The 24,200-nt window shown below is 42.4% G+C and overlaps 1 long non-coding RNA gene across 1 annotated transcript; it reads right to left on the bottom strand.

Annotated features, from left to right (window-relative positions):
• Positions 1-9,599: 9,599 nt before the first annotated feature.
• LOC144306180 (uncharacterized) lies at positions 9,600-23,197 on the bottom strand. Its single transcript, XR_013373197.1, has 4 exons — positions 23,073-23,197; positions 22,345-22,609; positions 20,456-20,540; positions 9,600-9,652 (listed from the first exon to the last, which is right to left on the bottom strand). It is a non-coding gene; the product is annotated as an uncharacterized LOC144306180 (long non-coding RNA).
• Between the last annotated feature and the right edge of the window lie 1,003 nt (positions 23,198-24,200).

Raw genomic sequence — 24,200 nt, 5'->3', positions numbered from 1 at the left:
ATCCAGATGGGCAATGCCTTTTTTTGTGGATCCCCAGATGTGTGTGTGATGAGCCCTCAGGAGAGCCACATCAATGCTCCCTAGGGTTTTAGGCCAGTTAGAGGCAAGCGGGTGATCACTCTCAGAACATTTCCGTACAAACCCTCTTTCTGCCATTTTCCTTCTCTTCAGAGCAGACAGCTACAGCTGTGGCCAGCATGGGATTCCTTTGCACTTGTTTTTAATAACGCCTCTGGAGTTAGCTTGTGAAAAGTTTCTCAGCTGAGATTTTTCTTTCTATTTTCTAAAGTGTTTATTACCAGAAGATCCAACTTGTGGATTCTCTGAAGAAAATTCTTTCCTAGGAAAGGTAAGAGGTTAAAGAAGCTGTAGCTAAAATTAGTTTCTTTTCTGGCTCCGTAAGGGGGGTTGCAGCCATGGCAATAGTCAGAAGCAATAACTTAACCAGTGGTTCCAGAAATTAGCTCTTCACTGTGATTTAAAAGTGCTCTCCATGAATCCTATTTTATAATTACTGCCTGATTCTTATGGGGCACTTTAAAGCTTGAGTGTCTTCTTGTTTCATCCTCAAGTGAACCTTCTGGTTAACTGTGTCCAATATGATGCATTGCACTCAATTCTCACCCTTCAGTTTGTTCACTGGTGACTAGTGAATTACACCTGCCAAGCCTTCAGAAATCTCAATGATCAAGAATTAGAATATTTTGTTTTCATCTGAATTCCTTTCCCTCTGGGGAAGCCAAAGTGCTTCTTGTTAATAATTTTTCAATATCCCTAGAGGAATTTGGTGGTGACTGTTAGAAGAAAATAGAGTTAGGATGACGATAATTGATCTACTCCAGGTCATCAAGTCGTCAGCAATTGGGATTAGCATTTGGAGATTTGAGGGGCCTGGTTGCTTGGTTAAGATGAACTTTGACCATAACATCTAAACCTAAACCTATCACTTGACACCATATAGGCTCAACTGGCCCTGGTCTTTATGAGTGGGAAATGTTCTGTCTGTGTCCATACAGTGTGTATCCATATAAATACAGGTATCGCTCCACCCAAGTTAATATTTCTTATCTCGGAAATGCAGGGAGTACAGGAGGGCTGGGTCCATAGTTGGTTCACAAACTTCCAGTCATTCTTTGAGGTTCTCATACTCTTTACTAAACAACAGGACCTACCAAGGTTTGCAGAACAATCTGCTGCTAACCTTTGGAGTTTAGTATGGTATCATTTTTACTTTTCCTGAGTCTGCCGTTAATGAGGCTCCATGCACTATAGAAATGGAAGGAAAGGGACAGCGCCGATCTAGAGTCTAATTAATGTTGTCGCTGATTTCTGTGTAATTAGCAGCAAATTTATTTTTATTTTTATTTTTTTTTTTAGTAATGGTGGAAAGATTCCACATGTTGATTGCTTCTGGAGCTGGGAAATGGGTGGCAGTAATGGAGGTGGGGGAAGAAGAGTGAATATGCAAAGGCATGCCTCCCCGTGATTAGACATGTGAAACAGGCTATCCTCCCCGCCAGGATAAATATAGGAGCTGAGGCAATGAAGTAAATGCCTTCCCCCCAAACAGAAAAGCAGACAAGAGGCCATGGGCTAAACTCATTTCTAGTATCTGTGCTATAATACTCAAAGGCAACTGGATCGACGTAGAAGATGTGACACCGATCTGATCATCTCAGCAGCCAGGATAGTAAGTATTTGGGGGAGACTTTGTTCTATTCTCAGTGCCCTGAGGATCTCCAAAATTGTTCAGCTAAATTTAAGTTGTCCTTTTAATTATCTCTTTACCATCACTATTCCATTACTGCCTCTGAATGATGGCTTTGTGCATTTTTCACTTAAGGGTAATGAACTTCTCTCTTAATCTGGTCCCATCATTCAACTTTGTTCCAAGGAGGTTCTTTACAATTTCCATTTTAATCAGAAGTGAATAGGACTGTTGCCTTTAAAGTGGACCATCTGTGGGTTTACCAGGAATTTTATCAACTTTGATCTTTATTCAATTTAACTTTCTGCCAGAGCTTCCAGTAAAGTTCTTTCAAGGCTGCAAAGGCAGAGTGCGGGGCCCATGGTGGAAGCAACTCCCTGGCACTCCCGGGTCATGTACATGCCTCACCAGAATGAGGCCATTTGTTCTTAGGAGCCCCCCGCCCCTCCGTGTGGGAGAGGTCAGAGCAGCGAGTTGGGAAGGTAAGAGAAGGGAACGCATAGACACAGGCTGTGATGGGTGTCAGCCCAGTGTCAGTGGGAGCCGGGAACCCTCTTTTGGAAGAGCCTGGACCAAGTGCTCAACATGACTCTAGTTTGAAACTCCTTTGTGCTAGCAGGAACGTTTTGAATGCATATGCCTTCCCCAGTGTTAGGGTCTCAAGAGCCCTGGCGCCAACCCGGGCTGAATGTGATGGACTTGCGGTGATATAATCGCAGGGACAGGCCCAGGACTTCCCAGTCTGTGGCAGGACCAGGAGGCTGGTGGGGAGGATCCATAGCCGCGTGGGCAGCTGGGGGACACGGGGGGCAGGTCATGGGCAGCCGGGTGGCCGCAGGCAGTCTTGGGTACCCAACCGGGGCAGCCCACAGCATAGGCTGTTACAGCTTCCAGATGAATCCTCTGGCCTTGAAGTGGGGCCATTTAGGATGCCTGTGAACCCCTCTGTGTTTAAGGAACACCCCCTGCTCCCTGTTCAGGGACCCTCCCTCTTCCTGCCCTCTGACAGTCCTCTTCTACACTCGGATGGGAAATCTTTGGGGATATTAAAGCTTCCCCAGGCTCCTAGTTTGTTTCTGTCCTTTTTTCCTTTTTTTTTTTTTTTTAAACAACCTATTGAGGCACAGATTTTAAATTTGAAGTGTACAATTTCATGAATTTTTACGTGTGTATTTACCTGGGACACTGTCACCTTAATCAACATAATGAATGTATCCTTCACCCCAAAACTTTCATAGTGCTCCTTGGTAATCCTTTTTTTGTCCCCACTTCTAGACAATCACCATGACTATAGAATGCTTTGCATTTTTGGATTTTAGGTGTGTGGAATCTTCTCTCTCTCTCTCTCTCTCTTTTTGGTCTAATTTATTTCTTTTAGCGTAATTTTGTTTTGCGATTCTTCTATGTTGTTGCATGTGTCAATAATGCCTTTCTTCTTATTGCTGAGTAGATCCATTGTATGGCCATCTCACAATTTGTTAATCTATTGGACAATCATCCCTTTTATTTATAAAATAATAAAGTGTTAGAACTGTGAGGGGCTTTCCAGATCATTTAATCTAAGAAAATCATTGTACAGATTAGATAATTAAAGGCCAGAACACTCCTTAAGGATTTCCTTGGAGATTACTTAAATTCAGATTCATGCCTCCTCTTACCATTCAAAGCCAGTGATGGGTTGGACCCCAGAGTCTATACTTTTTTAACAGTATCTTCTGGTGATTCTAATCCAGATATGTGGTCTACTATACTGAAGACACTGAACCGAATGATTTAAATAATTTGATCAAGGTCATAGAAGGTTGGGAAGGATGGATCTTAAATTCCAGTCCCCTTGCAATATACTGTGCCAACCCCCAAACAACACCTGACCCTCGGAAGCCTGACACTGCTAGTATGAATCATTTTGCTTTCTAAGGAAAGAGAATGCCACAGCCCTGGGATTCTGAGCTAGTCTCATCTCTTTCCAGAAGAAGGCATGGATAACAAATTCCTTCTATTCTGCTTTCCTTCCTCCCTCCCTTCCTCTCCCTCTTTCCCTCCCTCCTACTCTATCTCTTTCTTTTTCTTTCTTTCTTTCTTTCTTTCTTTCTTTCTTTCTTTCTTTCTTTCTTTCTTTCTTTTTCTTCCTTCCTTCCTTCCTTCCTTCCTTCCTTCCTTCCTTCCTTCCTTTCTTTCTTTATTTCTTTCTTTCTTTCTTTCTTTCTTTCTTTCTTTCTTTTCTTCTTTCTTTCTCACTCCTCCCATTTTCCTTTTTTTTCTTGTCATCAAAGTTGCAAATATTAAAAGCAATGAAGTGGGACAACCATGGTGTAGAAAATTATTTTTCTTTTCTCTCTCTCTTTTTTTAAGATTTTATTTATTCATGAGAGACACAGAGAAAGAGGCAGAGACACAGGCAGAGGGAGAAGCAGGCTCCAAGCAGGGAGCCCGATGTGGGACTCGATCCGGAGACTCCAGGATCATGCCCAGAGCCAAAGGCAGACACTTAACCGTTGAGCCACGCTGGTGTCCCCCAAAGTTATTTTTCTTCAGTAAAAAGACAAAGCCACTAGAGAAATTTCTTGACTTCATTATATTTTGATACAACCTTGCCCGTAGGTATTTTTACTTATTTGCTTCTGGTGTCTAATTTTGTGACTCAGCACTTTCTCTTGGTGACCATTCCAAACTGTAGTGATACGTGGGGCTGAGTAGAACCTGCAGAGTCAAAGATGCTGAAAATGTAACCAGAGCTGAGGAAACTTTGACCTTAGAAACAACAACCACAACAGAAAATGTCATGCAACAATCTTACGCCCTACCTCTTTCTCTTGGTCATGTTAGGGAATAAGCCATAAAGTCTCCCTTGGTGCATTTTTCACTTTGGTTATTCTAATTTCAGTGACCTTTGGGGCAGCCTTCCTCCAATCTCTGAAAATTTGAACTCAAAAACCTGAACCCTGACTTGATCCCTAGTGGCTGGAAATGTTGCTCCTAGAGCACAAAGCTGGGTAAGCAAAGATATCAAGATTGTGAAAAGCCAAGCAATAATAGTTGAAAGAAAAGGGGAGCATGAGTCAAACTCAATCTGTCAGAAAAATTTAATTCATTTTTGATAATGCTGGCATTTTCCTGATGATACTTTCATGATGAATTGGGTAATTCAAATGTACTTGCTACTTCTGAAGCCCTAGAATGAGAGTGGGCTTTATCCTCAGTCAATGAGATAAAATTAGGAAGGGCTTTGAGAACGCAGAAGCTTCCTTGGGCAGGATCTTAAGAAGGCACACCATGTTTCTAGACCCCCAGATGCCCTTCTTCCTCTTCTAGAACCTTTTCCTGCCCCATCTTTACCAGGTACGGGCATTCCGTTGTTTTCCTTACTGATCCTTAGTGTGAATTACACCCAGTCTTCAGTATCTGTGCTATCTGCGTTACCTTTTAACATTATTTGTGGGCATAAAGGACTCTGTCTTTGAGTCATAAGGCTTGGTAATGAGCCAGAAGATTGGTGATCAGAAGTTCTAATATGCGCTCATCTATTTATCTCTTGTGAGCCTCTAGGCAAGTAATTTAACCTTTATAAGCCTGTTTCCTTATCTATAAAAGGATAGTGATGATCATAATCTACCCATTTGTGAGTGGCTGTAGGGGTCAGACTCTATATACATTAACGCCTGGTCCTTAAACGGTAATTAGAGAAATATCAGACATATGAGTGTCAGCCATGCAAGACATGAGAACTTTTGGACTTTTCTCTTCCTTTTGATGAGTCAACCTCTCAAGAACAACTGAAACTGGATCACCAGAGCAGAGAATGATAGTCACTTACTCAGCTAGGGTGACTCTGTGTGCTACTACTGCTGTGTATCCACCTAATTTGTCTACATGTTCATTGTAATCATGGAGCTTGAGTCCTTGAAGCATTTGTGAGAGTTATAAAGCTAACTGGCTGAGTGTTGAGTTGAGAAAGGACTCCAGCACACTTGGGAGCTTAGCTATTTCGGTGTTGCTGCATTTGAAACACGATGCTAGCATACGTGCGTATACAGGATGACAAGTGACTTCCACAAGTCTGACAAAGAAATAAATCTTGTTATTTTATGGTCACACTTTTGTGATGGTACAATTTTATTTTGCCAAAATGTATATCTGTGTTTGTGCCCATATGCACGCTCCTCAATGGTTTATTTCTATAACCAACCCAAAATAAAGACAATAGAAGCTGTCTCTTTACAATCCAGTTAGTTATTTCTTGCATGTGTTATGACAGAAGCATTCGCTGTGATTTCTGTTCTTGGGTAATGAGAAGCTGTGATAGACGTTAACAGAAGAGGCTTCAAGTGGAAAGTTCCCCCAGATTTTCTCACCGCCTCCCTCCAAAGTTGATATGCTGTGATGTCTTTAGTCTTATTATTCCAGTGTCTGGGTGGAGATGTTGAGAAGGAAGAGATGAAATGCTGGAATCTGAAAATGAGTAAACAGCTGTCAACAGGAGAAATCCTGCAGAAGTGTCCTAAAGCATGGAGGAGGTTTCCAGAATTCGTTCTTGGCACCATTGCCTATAATCAGCAATTAGTAACCTACTGAAATTGTATTTGTCAGATACCTATATTATAGATAAAGGCTATGGAAATTGCATGAAGCCAGGGGGGAAAGGTCCTGCAAGATGCAGCCTAGAACAGATTTCTGTCTCCGGAGTCGGTAGCTTGCCTGAAGCCAAAAGGTTCTTGGAAATCAATAACCTAATTAGCCCCAGGAGACAGGGTTCTCTAGACTTAGTAGAGTGGTACAGTTGCTAGGACATCTGCCCATGGGCATCCACCTTAGTGGAGAGATTTTTTTTTTTTTTCTTTGCAGGCTTTAGCTTTCTGAAGAATTCAGAAAACAGCTCTCCAGGTGTCGAACAACCATTTATCAATATTACGGTTGGACTCATTGCTCTCCCGGCCCCAAAGCTTTTGCTGAAGTCTCCTTCCGATCAGTCAGCTCACGCGCTAATCCAGTTAATATCACTGAGCACCGGAGTCCCTTTCTTGCAATGGCTGTTCCTCCAAGGTGAAAGGAGAAATGTTTAGATTCACACGAGGTCTGTGTTTTCCAGCATACTGAAAAAATATCAGACACATGTAGAAAAAAAAAAAGAATGAATTGTTTTCCTTCCTCAGTGGATAGCTTAAAAAATCTGTAGTTTCTCAAATTCAGGCAAAGTCAAAGTAGGTATGTTTCTACTGGACGGCTTAGCTGACTGCCAGGTGTGTTAAGGAAGTTGGTGGATGATGACAAGCATGTATGTTTTCCCATTTCCAGGAGTGCTCAGTTTGGGCAGACAGTAGGTACAAGGTCATAGGGTTTGTGAGATGAGGCCCCATGAAGACTCAGACTGGAAGTCCGTCTTTCCTAGTATGTATCAATCCCTTTTCCTATCAATCAAAATTTTTGTGGAAATTAATGATGATCTCAATTAGGTCAGTGACATATGATAGAGGTAAAAGGATAGATTCAATGATATTAGAAAAGTAGTCTCAAGAGGATTTGGTGACTGTGTTGGTTTCCTGGGCTGCTGCCATGAGCTTGGTGGCTAAAAACTACAGAAATTTATTCTCTCACAGACCTGGAGACCAGAAGTCTGAAATCAAGTTGTTGATAAGACCACATTCCCACCAAAGGCTTTAGACAAGACCCTTTCCCAACCTCTCAGCTTCTGGTGACTCTAGGTATTCCTTTGGTGGTGGCCGTGTCACTACAATCTCTGTCCAGTCTTCACATGGCCTCCCCTTCTTCCCCAATCTTCCTTGTCACATCTTTCTTTCTTTCTTTCTTTCTTTCTTTCTTTCTTTCTTTCTTTCTTTCTTTCTTTCTTTCTTTCTTTCTTTCTTTCTTTCTTTCTTTCTTTCTTTCTTTCTTTCTTTCTTTCTTTCTTTCTTTCTTTCTTTCTTTCCTTCCTTTAGGATTTTACTTATTTATTCATGAGAGACACACAGAGAGAGGCAGAGACACAGGCAGAGAGAGAAACAGTCTCCCTGCTCTATCCCGGATCCCAGGATCACGACCTGAGTGGAAGGCAGACGCTCAACTGCTGAACCATCCAGGCGTCCCTGTCTCTTTCTTATAAGGACACTTGTCATTGGATTTAGGGACCACATAGGTAATCCAGGATGATCTCATCTCAAATTCCTTACCTTAATTTTATCTGCAAAGACCCTTTACCTAAATAAGACCACATTCACATGTTTGAGAATCAGGATATGGACACATTTTTGGGGGGATCATTCGACACACCACACTTAACCACATTCAATATGTTAGTTTATTTGATTGAGAAGATGCCAGTGAGGATGAATTCCAAGGAGCTGGTCTGGACAGATGAGAAGATTGTGGTGGCAAATACCTAGCGAGAAAACATCAGGAGAGATGCTGTTTTTGTCAATGTAGTTCTGGACACTGTGTTTCAGGTAGGGAATGGAGAAAGCAGACGTTTGACCCTTTCCCTCATATTGGCACAGTCTTGAGACTTCAATGTTATTCAATTAGCTGTCATGAAAGTAGATAAAAGACTACAGCATTCCAGAATTGGGCATTAGATTATTATATCATCTTTGTGAAACTTTACTTTAAAAATACTTCTGGATAAATAGTATGTCATATGAATGAAATTAATGTTTCATTTATATCCTAGCAGTGGTTAGTTAGCATTTGAAGTATCCTTATCAGCAATCCATTCTCCAGCCAGGACTACCAAGCTCTTCAAATACTGCTGTGGAAATCTGCACATGAGAATTTGCTAATTAGCATAAGAAATAATTTTTCACTGCTGAAACGGGTAACATTTAACATATATTTGACCCTCAAGTCTAACCACTCTTGCATGAAAATTTATGGGAATCTGGCAAGCCCAGCTACCCAGTTCTTTTGGAGAAGCCCTCAAATGTTGAGCTGAGTCCTGAGTCTCCCCACTTCACAGAGCACTGTAGCCTAACCAGAATGTTGCTATTCTCACCAGTAGAGCAGCATCGAGCATTGACCTTGGAGTAAATCTTTCATGCAAAGTGTCTGTGGGTGTGTCTGAAGACAAAGAGTAGAACTTCCCCCAAACGTATCAGTTGCGGTTGACTGTTTTTGTACCTACTTGCTAATAAATGTTTGAGTATTCAGCAGAATTGAGCTTAAGACCAACTTTTATCCTAGGCTACTACTTGTTAAGGAGGATATGGGGAAGTTGAGGTAGACTCATCCAGTTCTAATCCCCAAAGGCTATAGACTAAAAATTCTATTTACCAAAAGTCTCACGCATTTGTTGAATGAACACATTAGTTTGGGGAACTTTGCAACAGAATCACCTGGCCTTTGAGCCCAAAGGCCTGTAAGGACTACTGACAACACAATTCTCCAGGTATCCAAAATAAAAGGGTACCTACAGACTTGGGTAAAAACGTGGGCTAGGTGACTTCTTCATTGATAATCTGATGACTGTGGTCTACCTGAAAACAGGTATTGTATAGTCACTGCATAAAACATGGAACTCAATGATATCTTTGGTTGAAGAGTTTGGATCCTCCGAGAGAAGTTCATAGAATTAAAAATGTACTAATAGCGGAGTGCTATGCATACAGCAGGCTCAGTGTTGGATATATATAAAATGAGTATGTATACATATTTGTAATAAATAAAACACACATAGGTAACATGTAACATATATGTGTGATATATGTAAATGTTTTAATATCATGAATTTGCGTATGTATACACACACAGACATACACACGTACGTAAGCATTAATCTACTTGCGTTCACAAATAGACTGGTGCACCCATTTCAGGGATTCTTTGGCCTTAACAAGATCTTCCCTATGTATGCATTATTTATACCACACACACTTAGTCCCCACCCCCACCCCCCTCGACTCACCCCTGCCACACATTGAATGAAAGGAGATAGCCCTCCTGGTGGTTTCTTCAAAACTAGAAAACAAATGAGTGATTACTATTAGATATTTGCTTCCATCAACGAATAGTCTTCTTGATGATTTGAGTAATAGTTATTACTAGAAAAAAATAACTTCCAATGTCATTAATCCCATGTGATTTGAAGGAGTTAACAATTTAGTAATTACAAAAAGGAACAGTTCTAGTAATTTAACAATGCTGTTGGTTCTGTATATCATAAAGTCACCACTCGGTGCAATCAACAGAAGGAATTTATTGAAGAGAGAGCATGGAAGTGTTAAAAATGTATATTAAGGGTAAAACTCTCTAAAACATTTTATGTTTCTGAGAGTCAATTTTGCATATGATAAAGAAAATGGCTTTCATAAATGAGAGAGATGTGTCAGTGTTAGGGGAAGAATCAAGTGAAGAATGCAAAATAGTAGCTACTTACTTGTAACTTTGAGCTATGTCTTATTTTCTCCCTATTTTTGGAGACGGAATTAAAGACTGAGAAGATACAGGAAATGTGCTGAAGCTTTTTATTGGAATTATCTTTCTAAAGAAATGCATGCAAAAACTGAAGAGTAATCATTTGGAATTGAGATGCCTCTCGAAGTAGAGCCAAGCGAGTGTCACATAGCTCCCCAAGCCTTGGGTCTGCAGATGAACGATGGAAGAGGCTGTTGGTGAGAAATCTTACTCTGGTGAGAAGAGGGGAAGGTAGATAAAGAAAAGGAAACAAGGGAAAGGTAAAACGCTGAGCTAGTAAGAAATCTTGTTTCTTGCAATTATGGACTCATAGGATCTTAGCAGCAGAGCTCCCTTAAAAGTCACCTAATTCTGTCCCCTTACTCATATTGCAGACAGAGGTCATCCTGGCCCACCTCCACATAAGGCAATATTTATCAGCTCACACTCCTCTAATTGTTACACTGTTTTCTCTCACGTTGTGTCCAACTCTCTCCCTTCAGGTTTGATGGGTTCTGGTACTGTCCCCTGGAATACTCTCCTCCTTCTTTGGAGTCTCAAAGACAGCTGCCATCTCCCTGCCTTATCTTAAAATAAGTGGATAATCAAGGACAGCTATACATGTCTAAGGGTTTTTTTTTGATTTATTTTTTATTGGTTGTTCAATTTGCCAACATATAGCATAACACCCAGTGCTCATCCCATTAAGTGCCCCCCTCGGTGCCCATCACCCAGTCACCCCCACCCCCGCCCACCTCCCTTTCTACCACCCCTTGTTCATTTCCCAGAGTTAGGAGACTCATGTCTGAGGTTTTGGGTGGAAGGGACATTCTGGGGAGTGTCCCACCAGCCCTATGCAGATGTTGTAGGGGAAGCAATCTGACAACCTACAGAAGAGTCCCTAACAGTAGATTTATTTGTCCTCATCTCCAGTTTGTTTGGTCACAAGACTTAAGAAAAATAATTCTCGTGCTATTTTGAATGTTTGATTATTAAGTGAAGGCCGAATAAAGTCTGGGAGTTATGGGTTGGGATATGATTTTTAAGTTGCTATTTTTATTCATTATTAGCCCAGTTTTATTGTCCTTGGTTTTATGATGCAGAAAGAATGAATTCAGTGCAAAAAAAAAAAAAAAAGATTAACATGATGTTTTGGTAATGCTTAGACCAAACGACAAATGATTATTTTATATGTGCTTGTTTTTTGTTTTTTGTTTTTTTAAATCCCAGAGACACAGTCTAATGGGGACTTGGAATTTGAGTGTAAACCAGAAGATAGAGAAATCACCTAATTAATGTTCTTTTGGACATCTTCTAGTACTGGGCTCTCTGTAGTTTAATACCCTTTCACATAGACAGTGATTTAGTTTCAGTACTCCGCAGCAGAGTACGCCCAAGAGATGGTTAGTGACTGTTGGAAGTACCTTGATTAGGAACACACCATGGGAATCGTTATCCAGTGTTGGACAGACTCGAGTCAGGGATCCTTCAAGATGTCAGCTAGTTTTCTCGTAATATTTGATCAACAGCAAAGATTTTTTTAATAGTGATACTACTTGAAACATGTTTATGCTTATTAGAAATTATTTATTGATTGATAAACTGGTAATGATAAAGAAATGTGGAATTGCTGAAAATGTTGTGCAGCCATTCCTGGCCTTGCATGCACGGGGTAGAAGAACCTCAAAATCCCCATAACTATAGCCTTTAATTTATTAATTAATTTATTTATTTATTTATTTATTTATTTATTTATTTATTTTATTTATTTTTTTTTTTAGCTATAGCCTTTAGAAAGGCACACTTGACCTCTGACCGAGCCAGTGGGCTCAGATTTGGAAGACTTTGGTCATTTGACTCCTATTAAAAAGGCAGATAAATCCTGCCACTATAAATAAACCTTTCATTCAAGGAGCCATCAGAGTACCTAAAAGGACAGAGATCTGGGACTTTGTCAAGCTTCCAGAACAGCTTCTACGACTGCTTTTGTGGCCATTTACCTGCATATATGGCGAAATTCCATCTGAGACGGACTTACATTGTATCATCCTACCCAGTAGCGAGGATACAGGAGGAAAGCTGGCCCTCCCCCTGCTTCAGCTAACTGAAGATGTGTTAGATTGGGTTTTTGTTCAAAAACATTCACTCTCTCTCCCTTCACAGTCCTCTCCCGCCCTCACGGAAGAAGTCTACTTCCCCATGCTTTGACCTTGGGGTGGTCCCAGGACACGCTTTAGCAGTGGGATGTTAATGCTCATGACAGAAGCAAGGGCTTAAAATGAGCTTGGGCAGGAGGCTTGCCCGCTCTCCTCTCAGCCAGGACCATGAGAAGAACATGCGTTAGGTGGTGCTCTGGGACAAGGAATCTGAGAAACAGGGACCAGACCTGCACCCAAGCTGCAGCACAGAGCTGGCCAGCCAGCAGCAGGGCCGCGACAGGGGACCCACAGAGACACACTAAGTGTTTATGGTTGAGTGCCCCTGAGATACTGTGGTTATTATGCGGCAATGCTGACTGGTATATGAGGCTACCAGGATTTACTCCCCTAACCTAATAATCATGAATGTCTAGATCAGGTTAGGTAGTAGGCATCTTACAAGTATTGTTTCTTTTTTCTTTTTAAGATTTTATTTATTTATTCACGAGAGACACAGACAGAGAGAGAGGCAGAGACCCAGGCAGAGGGAGAAGCAGGCTCCGCGCAGGGAGCCCAACGCGGGACTCGATCCCAGGACCCCGGGATCGCTCCCTGAGCCAAAGGCAGAGGCTTAACCGCTGAGCCTCCCAGGTGTCCCAACAAGTATTGCTTCATTTAATTTTCATAACAAGTCTGGGAATTAGGCCTTATTTTTCTCATTGTAGAGATAAGACAATCACAGCTAAGAGATAAAACCACTTGGCCGAAACACAGAGGAGGAACAGAAGGGAGTTAGCTCCAAGGCAGATTGTAGAGTCCATCCTCATCCGTCCCCCTGCCCCCTACCTTTCATGGCTCACTCTTAACTGACTTGCTTGGACTGAATTAAACCTTAACTAAAGCTGTATCCAAGCATAGCAAGAAGGACAAAAGCTGAACCCATGCATTAGTGAGGGTCATTCATGTGCACATTCACTCATTCAGTACATGTTTAATGAGCGTGTGCTGTGTACCAGTGAGTGTATGGTGGGGATTTAATGGGAAGCATGACTGACACTGCCCCTGCCCACGAAGGGTTCACAGTCTTATCTTAAGGTAGGTTTGTTTGTTAAACACAAACTTCAAGTTTTGTTCGTGCTGCAAGGATTATGGCCTCATTCCACAGTGTGAGTATAAGCAGCAGCTCTAGACAAAGGAAGCGCCCTGTGCTCGACTGCGTGACTCTTAATGTGGGGACCACCAACTAGGTGGCGTCCAAGTGACAACTAATCCCACAAATGTGTTCAACTACTAATGATAAACCTGAGTTATTGCTCCACAGAGATGTCTTGCATGTTATGGGTCAGAGAGTTTGAGAAAAATAAAGTTACTCCTTCACTGTTCTACAGGGAGGGACAAAAAAAAAAAAAAAAAAGCGATGGGATATTATAATTCTTGTTAATAAACATTAAACCCAGATGATTTCTGAATTTTAGAATAAAAAATAATTAATCTACTGAAAGAATGGTAAACCAGGAAAGATTAAAAATTATAATTAAAGAATGAGAATGACATTTGCTATCGGAGGCATCTCAGCAGACTATCTGAACAGTACACTACGCAAGGTAAATTATTTCTACTGTAATAATGGTATTTACTCTAATACAATGGCGTACTAGAAATCTAATTGCAACTTGCCAAGGATTTTAAAAAAAACACAGTTATAATGTAAAAATACAGGAAGAATAGATATGATCTGTATTTTTAAAAGAACATGGTAATGCTACTATATGGTTCAATTTTCAGATATCAGGATTTAATATAATAAGAAAAGACAGAGAAAATGAAAATTGGGGAGACTTTTGAATAGGTGCTTTAAGAAAGGGATTTGCGACCGAATGGAAACAGGCTGATTTTGATTACACTTTAATATGAGATAAAGTAAAGATGAGGTAAATCCAAAGTAAAACATAATTATAAGTTCCTGCATAATCCCTGGCAAAAATATTAAAGATTAGATTTCCAGAATTGTGTTAGTAGCTCCATACGACTTTTACCAATAACAGTTACCCACTGTATGCTAAGCATTGTCAGAAAACAGATAAAATATATTCATAGATGGAAATAATCATAAAGGTATTAATAAGATATCTGGGCTTTAAAGTTTTGCCTTCCTCTTCCTGAAATAGAAAAAAATAATAAATACAATTTAGAATAGAAAATAATCCATATAAACACCAGAGGTGGGAGTAAGGAGACAGTATGCTATATGCTGTGAATTCATTTCTAAGTTAAAAAAAATTAAGTGCAAACTGTTTTTCTATTAAGAAAGCATGAATACACCATGTTTTATACTACCCCTTGATTTCTCTTCCCAGTATCTCGTGCTTAGGTTGACGGGTTCCCAGGGGAGCACATTGGGACGGGAAGACAAATAGTGAGTCATGTTAAGTTAATTAACCAAAAATTCAGCCTAGCAGTCCGAGCTCCACAATGGCTGAGAAAGATGGGCGTTATTCATTCTAAAGAAAAAATAACCTTCAAGGCGAACAGAAAAGTCAACAGCCCTTAACTCAATGATAATCGGTAGATGCAGTACTGCACGTAGGTGAGAGTAAGAGCTTCATTTCAGTCGAATATCTGAGATTTGGGACTATCTGATCACGAAGAATCTGAAGTCGGCCAGGTGTTGATAGAAACTGCTCATGAAATGTGGCCACCGTCCCTTCTATACTCTGAGAAATCAACAGTGTGACAATAAACCTAGTGATTTGGGTGCCTTTTTTGTCTGTCTACCTCCAACACAGAAGCAGGTGGACATACACAAAATAAGCTTCTCCTGAAAACCGTGGTGAGTGATAGACACCATCTGCCAATGCCCAGTTGAATGTGCTTTTATGGGTATATTTTGCAGGAGTAGGCAGAGGAGGTATTCTTTTTGGAAATGGATATGGACATTTTGCAAAAGACATTTAAAAAACAACAGAAGGCACCCTAGGTAGGGAAGTATAAATTAAAAACTGCATTCCTACAGTATGTGATTTCTGAAGAAATTATTTAACCTTATTCACCTTATCCATTTCAAGGTATGCTTCTGGACTACGAAATTAGATAATGAAAATATTAATTTCTTATATTTTAAAAAGGATAGGGATATGTTAATTAATATGCTACTTTCTTGAATTCTTTATTAAAGAGAATGATACTTGAGATGTTTACAGTACTAGAAGACCTAGATGTGGCTGTGAATTGGTTACATTACAGAAAAATGTGTATTTTATTTCTGATTGTAATGGCAATTTGGATAAGAAGAATCATAAAAAGGAAAACTTGACAAATCCAGAACCCTATCATACAGATTATGGGTGTTTAAGATTTTTGCCCATTTACTTCCAATAATTTTATTGGCCTCTTTAAAACCATATGTACATATCATGTGAACAAATTTATGTTCTATTTTTTCTTGATATCATATCAGAAAGATTTTCTGATGATTAAATTTCTTAATAAAAAACATTTTTAGTTACCGTGTAATATTTCATCACATAAATGGGCTGTATCTTTAATGTTGTCTTTATATATTTATTTTTGGACATTAAGTGACTTCAGAATAAACATTTTGTATTTTGGATTATATATTTTTTTTAATGAATGCGTCTCATAGTAGGCACTCTTTTTTTTTTTTTTTTTTTTTTTAAGATTTTATTTATTTATTTTCGTGAGGCAGAATGAGTGTGAGGGGTGGGGAGGACAGCAGGGGAAGCTGGCTTGATCCCAGGATCACGGCCTGAACCAAAGGCAGACGCTTAACCAACTGAGCCACCCAGGTGCCCTTGGAATATTTTCTTAGCAAAGATCTTTAACACTGGAATTCTCAAGTCTAAGGCTAAATGTTTTTATGTGATGCTGGGGCAGACATTGGCTAGCTGTTTGCCAGACTTGTTTGATTCTCCTTCTGGGCACAAAGATTGAATATGTTTCTCAGCCTCCCTTGCAGTTAAGTGTAAACTCAAAAAGAAATTCTTTCCACAGGAATGTGGGCAGAACTGATGGAATGAGGCACGTTCCCCCGGGGGGCCTGTCATCACCTCTCACACAATGCTCAAGTCTCTTCCCTTGTCTGCTGGCTGTGCGTCAGCGCAAGGTGAGTTCAAGAGGCAGTTGAGACCACAGAGCATCTGTCAGGCTCTTTCTGAAGGATTGTGGAGCAGAACACCCAATTCCACTGTCTGTAATTGAATATTATGTAGAGAAATAAAATTCTTTTATGTTAAATGACCTATATTTGGGGGGATGTATTCATTTTAGTGTTAGCGTCATCTTAACCAATGGGAATACTGGCATCAGAAACAGGGTACAACTCTAATAAAACCCTAAAATATGTGGAACTGGCATTGGGTGGTAAGGCACCTATATCAGAGCATGGGATGATGCAGACCCACGTTATATAGTGGTAAAATACGTGTTAAACCGGTCACTGGCGGGGCAGCCCGGGTGGCTCAGCGGCTTAGTGCTGCTTTCCACCCGGGGCGTGATCCTGGAGACCAGGGATCGAGTCCCACGTCGGGCTCCCTGCATGGAGCCTGCTTCTCCCTCTGCCTGTGTCTCTCATAAATAAATGGATAAAATCCTTAAAAAAAAAAAAAAGAGAGAAAAAAACGGTCACTGGCAATAGCTCGAGGGTAGATCAAGCACTCACTGGACCTGTACCTCTAGGAGAAGACTGGAAAACAGAATTTTGTGGTGTTGGGGTTGTTACTGGTTTCTATTAGAAGGATGTTAGAAGAAGAAAAAAAATCAGTCTGTCAATAGCTAAATGATTTTCAAACAGAAATAAGAAGAAGTTTGGAGAGAAGAAATTTGGGGCATCAAAACATTGGAAAGCTAGCTGTTTCTAGATTCTAAACAATAGGAAATATGATTGAAAATGCCTTTCAGTGATGGCCCAGCAGCAAAGACCAGATTAAGGGCGGAGTCTTCTTTGCCCAGGCTCCCGTATGATCTCAAGGACGCTGGCATGAAATTGTGTAAGTGTGTGAGAGAAGCATGAAGGTGAGGAAGCAGGGAAAAGAACCTGGATTAATAATTATGTTCAGGAAAGAATTTTGGGTGGGGTTGCTGGCATGTGGAACTGAGCGGAAGCAAATGGATTCGAAGCCTACTAAGTAAAAACATGTTGCCAAGGAAATCATAAGCCCGGATTAAAAATGTCTTTGAGTGCCTAAGCCTTGAAATCAGCCTCAGACCCCCAAGTCTGCATGAGCAAGAAATGATCTGAAAAAGCTGTTTGGTCCCCCTGGAGAAAGTCTCCATTCCCACGGTAACTGTGACCAAAATGGAGATGGACCAGGAAAAACCTCCCAGAGGGCAAAGCCAACAAACACAGAGAAAAATGGACACAGGCTTCCTACAGAAAACAGAATCAAGCATCCAAGTCCAGGCAAAGCGCTTCTCTAACGTAAAGGTAGGTAGGAGTTCTTGCCCCGCACAACTGCCGTATACTGGTGACTCTTCTATCCAGAATCTTCCCTTTTTCGAGTGGAAGGATTTTCTCTTTTTTCTTTTCCTTTTTCTTTCTTTCTTTCTTTCTTTCTTTCTTTCTTTCTTTCTTTCTTTCTTTCTTTCTTCTCTTCTCTTTCTTTCTTTCTTTCTTTCTTTCTTTCTTTCTTTCTTTTCTCTTTCTTTCTTTCTTTCTCTTTCTTTATTTTATTTATTTGTTTTTTATTTTTGGTGTGTGTGGAGGATAAGTATAAAAAATGCTGTTTGGCAATAAAAAGGAACGAAGGGCGGATACACGTGACAAGATGGATGAACTTCAAAAACGTTAAGCTAAGTGAGAGAGGCCAGACACAAAAGAGCACGTCCTGCCATTTATATGACAAGTGGAAAAGAGGCACATCTATTGAGGCAAAAAGTAGATGAGTGGTTGCCTGGCACTGGGTTGGGAGCCAGGAATGGTTACAAATGGGCCCACGGGGCCTTTGGGGAGTGCTGGGAATATTCTAAAGCTGGGTTGTGGTAGATGGGTATACCACGCTGTTAATTTAGTTAAAAAAAAAAAATCAATGGCTTGTATACTTAAACAAGTAAATTTTAGGATATACACATTTATTTCAACAAATTTTGTTTTGTTTTTATTTATTTTTTATTTTTATTTTTTGTTTTGTTTTTAAACCTGCTGGTGAATACAGAGGAAAACAAGCACTTTTACTCCAGAAGAGTGAAACTACTGCTTGACCTTTTTGGAGATACCTCATCATAGATACCAAAGCGTCAAGCCTTTGTATTCTCTTACCTGGCAATTCCGCTCCTGGGAATTTACTCTAATGAAATCATTGAATACAAGGTTGTTTCCTGTAAAGTGGCCTACAAGACTGAATAATTGAAATAAGTTACAAGTCTAAAATAGGGGATTGGTTAAATGCATTAGAATATATATCCAAATATTGAAATGGCGTACAAGTGTGATTTCACCATGGAAATCTCAATGTATTTATGTGGGAAACTATCTAACAACAACAAACATGCAGTTAAAGTATGGTGTTTGTGGGCAAAATATGGGCCCATTTATGTTTACAAAAACATGGGAAACAGGTAAAGAGTAAGAGAATGTGGCACTTATTCACTTCTTTTATTATCTTCCAAAGTGGCTGATAATTTTAAGAGGATTTTGAAGGCTTTTTTTCCCCAGGATCATGTTCCTTTACAGGTTTTACTGTGTAGCTGATGACGTCACATGAAGTATGTCTGTTACGAACGCTTTTCCTGATTCTTCATCTGAGTTGGTATTTTGGGGCTTGTCCGCTCCCTGGGAGCAGACACTAGTGAAAAGATGTCATGAACTATACACAGTAGGTGGCCTTCCATGTCTTTTGATAATGTTGTGAAGATTAAATCTGAAAAGGGGATTTTAGGGCTGTCAAGCAACTAAGTTTTTTTGTTTGTTTGTCTTTTAAGGTTCTGGAACAGTTTATTCTGATCACTGTAACCCTAGGTCTAATTAAGTCCTCTAGTAAAAGAGGGCACCCAGGTGGCTCAGCAGTTGAGCATCTGCCTTCGGCTCAGTGTGTGACCCCGGGGTCCTGGGATCGAGTCCCGAATCGGGCTCCCTGCGGGGAGCCTGCTTCTCTCTCTCTCTCTCTCTCTTTCTCTGTGTGTGTGTCTCTCATGAATAAATAAATAGAATCTTAAAAAAAAAAAAAAGACGTCGAGTCAACGAAATTGTTTGATGAAAGTAAATGCCAAGGAACACGAAATATGCCATCTCTTGTGTGTTAGAATCTCCAAACAAGGTAAACTTTTTCAGTTATGGAGCAGCGTGGCCCTGTTTTATTTTCCCTTCTATATCTTTTACATATTGCATGAGCTTCCTATCACTGTTATAACAAATCACCACAAACCGGGTCAGAGTCCTCAGATGGGTTTATGCTGGGCCCACCTCCAGGTGTGGGCAGGGCTACATTCTTTCAGGAGGCTCCGGGGGAGAATCTGTGTCCTGGCCTTTTTCAGCTCCTGAAGACCACCTGCATCTCTTGGCTTGTGGCTCCCTCCTTCATCTTCAAAACTAGCAGTGGAGCTTCTGTCCTTAGGGCTCTCTCGGACTCCAATCCTCTCTTTCCTTTGTCTCACCTCTTTTCTGATCCCTGAGCCTCCCCCTCTTGAAAGGAGCTCTGTGATTGCTCTGAACTCATCCAGATAGCACCATATCTGCAAAGTCCTTCTTGCCGTGCAAGGTTCACAGATTCTGGGGATTAGCATACAGACGTGTTTGAGGGGCCGTTATTTACCCACCAAGAGACAGAAGAAGGCGGGAACATTTTCTGATAGGAGATTCTGGGAGAGTAGACTGGTGGAGAGTTAAAAGTAGCTCCTTGGCGAGATCCACAAAGCAGTGAACCTCAGATTGTCGTGTGCTTCAAAATCACTCGAGATTTTGTAAAAAGTACGTATTTCCAAGCCCTGTCCCCAAAGATTCTGACTCAGTGGTTTAGTTTGGGGGATCTGCATGTTGCAGTTGTATGCGCTCACCGTGGTGATTCAGTACAGGTGCGCCCCAGAGCACACCTGGAGAGGCTGCCAGGGGGGAGGCGGTGAGAGCACAGAGCCTGAGACAGCTCTACAGCTGCATCATTATAACTCCCGTAAACATCAGAACTGCTGAAAGGAAAGGTGGAAAATAAAGCTTTGCTGAGCCCCACTCCAGGAGACTGTGATCTCAGAGGCTGGAGAAGGCCTTCCAGGTAAATCTTACCGAGCATGATTGCCCTGGCCTCAATTCCTGAGCGTTCTGGGCAGTTCTACTCGATCCAGCCGTAGCCAAGACATCTTCTATTTTCCTGTAATAAAAAAAAAAAAAAAAAAAAAAAGATTTTACTAGCTCATATTCTTTTTCTTTTGACTGGTTGAACTATGGATCATGTCAATTCCTTATTTTGATGCCTTTCTCAGAGCCTGGGACAACAACGGGTACCCCATAAATGTTTCTGGAATAAACCAGTGGTTTTCAGACTTTACCCTGTGTCACAATCACATGGAGGCCTTGTTACAACACTGACGGCTGGGAGCTGCCTCCAGTGCTTCTGACTCAGCTTGGGTTGGGCCTCAGAATGTGTAGTTGGAGCAAGACTCCCAAGGATGCTGGCGCAGCTGGCTGGGGGATCACACTTTGAGATCACCAGAGTATATAGGGTTTGAATTGTTAAAGCCCTAATTCCTTTATAACAAAATGAAAATTTTTGTATGTGGTTGAGGGATTTAAAACTTTCCCCAGTTTTTGAATTGCCGTTACTTTTTCATTATTTCTATTTTTTCCCCTTTAAAATTTTTATCCTCTAGAAATTGAAAAAGAAAATCATATTTCTCCAGTAATAACTTTCCTATAATGTTTTATTGTTTATTCCTTCTCTATATGTGAATTCTCTAGTGACAAAACAATTGAAAATATTTGGGGGACTGCCTATTGGTAAAGAAGGTTTTCAAACGCATACCTTTAGTGTCGTGGATATATAACATAACCTAACAGTAAATTATCTTTCAGCTTGAAACTTTAGTTTGATTTGCATTTTTGCTTGGTTGGTGCTTTGATTTTGCATTTATTATTATTATTATTATTATTTTGGTCATAGTCCTCAGAGGGGGTGAAAACAAAGGAAAACAGTCACATACACATTATGAGACCAGTTATGGCTAGAAACATGGGACAATTAAGAAGGATAAGCCTTACTGAGCCATTTGTCCAATTTGCCTGAGACTTGGCACTGCATACTTTTTATTACAGAGACACAAAATCCATGCAGTGTATATTTTTCAGGAAACTTTATTTCTGTAGAAGAAAGCTGACTTTCCCTGCTGTATTTATCCAGCTAGAGATCACACACAGGGGGATTAATAGCCCTTATATACACTTCTTCAACCTAAGAAATACTTTTTATGATTTAAAGGTAGCTTTCCTTATTCATATCAAATTATATCAGCATGTGTTTCTCATAAAATACTCCTTGAAGGGTGCAGCAGCCTGATGCCTTTGAATCTGGGTGTAGTAAGTTTCTGGTGGTGAAGTAATAAAAGGTATTGATTGTATTCATTGCACTCCCGTGGGAAGGCCGTATAACTGGATGGACACAATGGAGGATTACTGAAAATATTTTTGCACGGCTAGGAAGTTTTAATCCTGTAGATGATGCTGAATTTGACCATAACGTTGGGCTGAAAGGAGGCATCTTGTGAACCAAGTTGTGCAACGAAGTACTCTCGCCTGGGTATTAGGTGTCAATCCATTTTTATTGAGTGCGTGCTGTGTTTTCAGCACTATATTAAACCATTTTCTATCTTGAAAGTTATTTTTTTGTTTTGTTTTTGTCTTTTGCATACCTTTAGAGGATAAAAGTTGGCAAAACTAAAAAATCGGTAAAGATGTTTTGTATCGTCACCCATAATAGGCGTATTCAAGTTAAGAATTTTAATATATGATTTGCAAACATTGAAAAGCACGGGTCATAAATGTGCAGTTAGATTTTGACAGAGGCATACAGTCCTGTATGCACACCCTTGGTGATGAAGTTACAGATGGTGTCATCAGCAAGAAGTTCCCCCAAATACTTTCTCAATCAATCCCTGTGTCTCCCACAAATAACCACTGACCTGATTTCTGTCTCTAGTCACTCCTTTTGTGTCTGGCTGCTTTCACTTGAGCACCTTGGGTGCTTCTGAGACTCACCCCGATGCATGTGTGTCAGCAGTTACTTCCTTTCTATTGCTGAGTAGGAGGCATGGGCATCATGAAAGGACTGTAGGATCTTTATCTCCTCCACTACTCATAAGCGAGGCCTTATTTCCTTGAAGTGCAAACCTTGAGCCTCCTTCATCAGCATCACTAGGGCCCCACTATTCTCTGACCAAAATAGGTCTGAGGGAAAATAGAGAGAAGAGGAGTTGGTATTTCCAGAAGGATCTGGGATGCTGGTTACATTAGTGATTCACATTATTGCTTTAAGCAAAGGGGTTACAGAAAGGGCTAGAAGAACATGAAACAGAGCGGCCAAATTCTTCCCAGGGCTTCACAGGCATGGACTGAACTGGTTCCCAAGACGACAAGGGGCCACAGACACTGAGGTGACGGGAGTAGAGGCCCTGGAGGCCAGGTGTGATCAAGTAGACGGGAGCCAGAGCAGTGGACCGGAGCAGGCTAAGTCCCTTTTCTGAGCTGGAAAAAGATGGGTTTGGGCAAAATGGAAGAGGAAAAAGTGAGAAGTGAAGGAAGCGAAGAAAGCGAGACTCTTGGTTTGCGGTGTCTCAAAGGGAGAGAGAACAGACTTCCCTTTACCTACAGGACCTAAGCGTCTCTTTGCTTTCCCCCATCCTCCTCCCACCTGCTGCCTCCCAGCGGGAAGGTGCGTGCGGCTGGAGAAGGAGCAACCGGGTCAGCGCAAACCGCGGCCCGAGGGCACGGCCTTGTCCTCCTGCGCCCCTAAGGCCCCTCCGGGCCTCACCAACAGGCTGAGCTGCAACCAACCACCCAGGGCGCGGGCGGGGGGGGGGGGGGGGAGGGGGGAGGGGCTTGGCCGCGGCTTGAAGGTGCCCGCGGCCCACACGGTCCCCCCCCCCCCCCCCCCCGGCTGCTGGGCCCTGGGGCACCTGTGCGGCCGCCCCGGCCTCAGGCTGGGCCTGCGCCCCCCTCGGGCCCCCCCGGGCCCCCCGACGGGCCCTCCCAGCTCCCTGCGACCCCCGGAACCCCCTCGGCTCCCCCAAGGGCCCTCCCGGCTCCCCGTGCACACCCCGGCCCCCACCCCGGCCCCGTGCGCCCCCCTGGACCCCGCCACGGCTCCCCCGAGTCCCCCCCCGGCTCCCTGTGCCCCCCAGAACCCCTCCCGACTCCCTGCGCCCCCCCCAGACCCCCTCACGGCTCCCCCGGGCCCCCCCTGGCTCCCTGTGCCCCCCAGAACTCCTCCCGACTCACTGCGCCCCCCCGACCCCCTTCAGCTCCCCACGGGCCCTCCCGGCTCCCTGCACCCCCCTAGGCCTTCCCAGCTCCTTGCGCCCCCCGGGCCCCCCCGACCCCCCTCGGGGCCTCCCAGATCCCCGTGGCCCCCCCGGCCCCCACCCTGGCTCCCTGCACCCCCTCGGGTTCCCCCCCCCGGCAGCCCACCCCATGGGCCCTCCCGGCTCCCTGTGCCCCCCAGGTCCCCCTGCGCCCCCCCCCGTCCCCTGCAGTCCCCCGCGCACCCCATGCTCCCCCCGCCCCCTGGGGGCCCCCACAGCCCCCCCAGTCCCCCCACTCCCTGCATACCCCGCAGCCCCCAGAAGGCCCCCTGGGCCCCGCCCCCGGCTCCCTGCGGCCCCCCCAGGCCCCTGCCCCCCCAGGCCCTCCGCCCATGCCCCACCACAGACCCTTTGCGTCCCCCAGGCCCCTCGGCTCCCCGCGGCCCTCCCAGGACCCCCCCGGGCTACTTTCAATTAAGTGTTAACTGTTCCAATACTTGAAATTTGAATTTGATATA

Source organism: Canis aureus, chromosome 36, assembly GCF_053574225.1.
Source record: "Canis aureus isolate CA01 chromosome 36, VMU_Caureus_v.1.0, whole genome shotgun sequence".
NCBI classification, from domain to species: domain Eukaryota; kingdom Metazoa; phylum Chordata; class Mammalia; order Carnivora; family Canidae; genus Canis; species Canis aureus.
Note: the sequence above shows the minus strand (reverse complement) of the source record. Positions and strands in the feature narration are given on the sequence as shown.